The sequence below is a fragment of the Mus musculus genome, chromosome 11 (assembly GCF_000001635.26).
Source record: "Mus musculus strain C57BL/6J chromosome 11, GRCm38.p6 C57BL/6J".
In the NCBI taxonomy this organism is placed as follows: domain Eukaryota; kingdom Metazoa; phylum Chordata; class Mammalia; order Rodentia; family Muridae; genus Mus; species Mus musculus.
In genome coordinates, this window is record NC_000077.6 from 94887126 (window position 1) to 94891912 (window position 4787).

Below are 4787 nucleotides of genomic sequence, written 5' to 3' on the forward strand. Positions count from 1 at the left end.
GAGGCTAGAAGTAGCTGCTGTACAGATGTGAGGACCGCTCTTTGGATTCCAGCACCCATGGAATAGGCTGGGCAATCACAAGTACACGTGTAACCCCAGATCCGAGGGAGCCAGGAACAGCAGAGTTACTGGAGTTTGCTGGCTGCCTGCCTAGGCAAGAAAAACATGAAGCCTAGCCCTAGATGCAGGGAGAGACCCTGCCTCAAAAGACAGGCTAAGAGTGATGGAGAAGAAGACACCCAGTGCTCTCTTACGTGCTCCCTGTACACACTCATACACGGTATGCACCAGAGCTATGATGCATAAAAGAAATAATAAATCGAGAGCAGAAAGAATGGAAATAGGCAACCTCAGGAGGTAAGAGGTAGAAGGATGGAAAGTACCTCTAGAAAGTACCAGAGACCTGGGAGGTGAGAGATGCTCAAGACTCAAAAAGAGGGACCTTAGATGAAATGACCAACAGTGGGGAGAGGGAACTTGTGGAGTCCACCTCCAGTAGAAAAACAGGGCATCAAGTGAGGGATGGGGTTGCCATCCCACAGTCAAAAACTCTGACCCAGAATTGTTCCTGTCTAAAAGAACTGCAGGGACAAAAATGGAAAAGAGACTGAGGGAAAGGAGGTTCAGTGACAGGCCCAAAGTGGGATCCAGCTCAAGGGGAGGCTCCAAGGCCTGACACTATTACTGATGCTATGGTGTGCTTACAGGTAGGAGCCTAGCATGGATGTCCTCTGAGAGGCCCAACAAGCAGCTGAAAGAGTCAGATGCAGATACTTATACCCAACCAACGGACAGAAGCTGGGGACCCCTGTAGTTGAATTAGGGAAAGGCTGGAAGAAGCTGAAGAGGAAGCCGACCCCATAGGAAGGCGAGCAGTCTTGTTAACCTGGACCTGGGAGATCTCTCAGACAGTGAGCCAACAACCAGGCAGCATATACTAGCTGATATGAGCCCCTCCCCCCTCCTGACACATATATAGCAGAGGACTACCTGGTCTGGCCTCAGTGAGAACAGATGCATCTAACTTTGAGAGACTTGAGGCCCCAGGGAGTGGGGAAGTCTGGTGGGGTGAAGGTTGAGGTGGGGGGATCCTCTTGGAGACAGGGGGAGAGGGAATGGGATGAGGAACAGTCAGAGGGCAGACCAGGAGGGGGGGATAATTACTGGACTGTAAAAAAAGATTAAAGAAGAAGAAGAAGAAGAAAATTTTAAATAAGGAAATAATAAGTCAATAATTAAAAAACTATAGAATGCCACCCCATACCAGTTTTCTTTTCTTTTCTTTTTTTTTTTTCTTTTTTTTTTTTTATGACTGAAGGGCCATTTACTCTGAGTTCTTTTACCCAGTGTATCCTGCATGCATGACATTCAATTTTTTATTTTATTTTATTGATTTTTCGAGACAGGGTTTCTCTGTATAGCCCTGGCTGTCCTGGAACTCACTTTGTAAACCAGGCTGGCCTCGAACTCAGAAATCTGCCTGCCTCTGCCTTCCAAGTGCTGAGATTAAATGTGTGCGCCACCATGCCCGGCAACATTCAATTTTTTTAAAAAATGACAAGGCATACTGAAAACTAAGACACACAAAAGTCAAAGCAAGTAGCAGAACTAAGCCACTGCAGCTGAGTTGTATAATAATAGGATAGCAGTAGACTAATCAGACCAGGATGGAAAAAAAAAATACCGAACAACAAGAAGGAAAAAAAAAAAAAAACAAAAACAAAAAACAAACAAGAAAAACCTATGAATTTAAAAGAATCACCATGTCACAGTTAATCAACTAAAACCTCTGAAGGATAAAGCAGAAGGCATGCAAGAAGAGAAGGATGGCTGGGATATAGCTCATCGGCAGAGCACTTGCCTAAAATGCAAAAGGTCCTGGGTTCTAGCCCCAGTAATGCAAGAAGTAGTCCCACTCGTATAAAAGGCAAGAAGACTGATGAGGCTGGTTGTGTGGCACACACCCTGATCCTGCACCTGGCTTGTTTTGTTTTGTTTAATTTTTTAGTTGTGTGTGTGAATGAATGCTGATGTACACAGAGCGGTCAGAGAGCTTTTTGAGTTGCTTCTGTTCTTCTAGCACAGGTTCCAGCCTCAGGTTCTAGACTTGTTTTGCAAGCATTTTTATTCAATGAGCCATCTCACCCATCTTTGTTGTATTTTAAGACAGGGTCTTGGGTAGCCCAGGCTAGCCTTGAACTCCTGATTCTCCTGCCTCTACCTCCCAAGTACTAGGATTATAGGCATATGCCACTAAATCTGACTCTTTGAGTTAATTTCCCATTGCTGTGATAAAATACCAGGACCAAGGCAACTTCTAAAAGAAAGTTTTCAATTGCGCTACAGTTCAGAGTGTCAGAGGCCATGACAGCAGAGCCAAGGCATAGCAGCAGGAACAACTGAGAGAGCTCACATCTTGGTTCACAAGTAGGAGGCAGGGATGGAGGGTATTGGGAATATGGTAAGCCTTGAAACCTCAAAGCCCATCCATTGAAATACTGCTTTCTGTAGGCCACACCTCTTTTTTTTTTTTTTTTTGTTTGTTTGTTTGTTTTTCGAGACAGGGTTTCTCTGTGTAGCTCTGGCTGTCCTGGCACTCACTTTGTAGACCAGGCTGGCCTCGAACTCAGAGATCTGCCTGCCTCTGCCTCCCAAGTGCTGGGATTAAAGGCGTGCGCCACCACGCCTGGCAGGCCACACCTCTTTAAACCTTCCCTAACAGTTTCACCCACCAGGGACCAAGTATTCAAACATATAAGCATTCTTATTCAAACCATCAAACAGGTTAATTCCAGCACTTGAGACACAGAGACAGAAGGATCATGTGTTTGAGACCAGTGTGAGCTATGCTAATATCCTCTCTGTCAGAAAGAAAGAAAGAAAGAAAGAAAGAAAGAAAGAAAGAAAGAAAGAAAGAAAGAAAGAAAGAAAGAAAGAAAGAAAGAAAGGAAGGAAGGAAGGAAGGAAGGAAGGAAGGAAGGGAGGGAGGGAGGGAAGGAGAGAGAGGAAGGAAAGAAAGAATGAAAGAAAGGAAGAAAGAAAAGAAGGAAGGAAGGAAGAAAACAGGAATGCAGATAAAGAATATGTGGAGAGCTGGGTGGTAAAGGGACACACACACTTTTAGTTCCAGCAGAGGAGGCAGAAGTAGGCAGGTCTCTGAGTTCAAGGCCAACCTGGGTCTACAGAGGAATTCCAGGACAGCACCCAGGGCTACACAGAGAAACCCAGTCTTAAAAGATGGATGGATGGATGGATGGATGGATGGATGGATAGATAGATAGATAGATAGATAGATAGATAGATAGATAGATAGATAGATAGATAGATGATGATGGATGAACAGTGTAGGCAGAAAGATGGTGGAAAGATGGACTTTCTAACAAACAAAGCAGAACTAGTGTGGTGGCTTATGACTGTGATTCTAGCACTTGTGAAGTTGAGGCAGGAGGAGTATTGTGAGTTCAAGGACAGTCTGTGTTAATGAATTCTAGACTGGCCTGGGTTACAATGTGATACTCTTTGGGGTTGGGGGAGGGGGACAGGACACCAAGTCAATGAGATGGCTCAGCCAATAAAGGCGCCGCCAACCCTGATGGCAAAACTTTGAGACCCAGAACTCACATGGTGGAAGAAGAGAACCAACCCCCACAACTTGTCCTCTGACACACACTGTGGCGTGCACACACACGTACACAAGAGCAAACACACAAACACACAAATAGAAATGTAGTAAGTGTTTTTTTAAACTATCAACACAACACAAAACAAAGCAGTGCTGGGGATAAAACCAACCAACCAACCAACCAACCAACCAACCAACCAACAAACAAACAAGACTTGCCAGGCTCGGGAGGCACATCACAGGCGGGTCTCGGTGAGTTCAAGCCCAGTCTGGCCTACAAAGAGAGTTCCAGGACAGTGGAGGCTACATAGAGAAACTAGAGAAACCGTCTCAAAGGAAATAAAACAGTATAACAAAAATGACCAATGCATTTGCTGGGCTCAGAGCAGGCAGGACACTGCTAAGGAGAGAATCTCTCAGTTTGAGGATATGGGGAAAGAAATTTAGAAACCAGAAAAGCCAAGAGAAGAAAGACAGAAAAACAACAGACTAATCAGATAGCCAAGAGCCAGGGGACGGCAGCAGTGACTTACACGTAATGAGAGCACCAGAAGGAAAAGAAAGGAACGGAGGAATCTGAAGCAATCATGACAGCGAATTTCCCCCAAATTAATGCCAGACGCTGAAATACAGATCCAGGAAGCCCAAGGAACACTAGCTGGAAAAATGGGAAAAGCAGAGACCGAAGTCTATGAGACAACCCAAGTCTACAAGGAGGCAGAGGCTACTCACACTGCTGAGAATCCAGTAGAGAGAAAATGGTGAAAGAAAATTAGGTGGGAAGCACCCTATCTATGCAAAAGTAAAGACAGTGGTTAAACCAGACAATCCTATAAAGTATAGAACTAGCCGGGAGCGCGGGCACACACATTTAATCCCAGCATTCTCCAGGCAGAGCCAGACATATCTACACACACACACACAGCATTAGACCAAGAAGAGAGCAAAATGCAGTACTTAAAGCTATAATGTGTTAGCCCTTCTGTGGTGGTAGACACCCATAATCCCTGCACTCAGGAGGCAGAGCAGGTGGATCTCTAAGTTTGAGGCCAGCCTTGTTTACAGATCGAGTTCCAAAAATGAGAAACCATGTCTGAAAAAAATCCAAAAGTAAAAAAATTAAAAATAAAGTTTAGAGAGAGAGAGAGAGACTTAAAAATCTGTA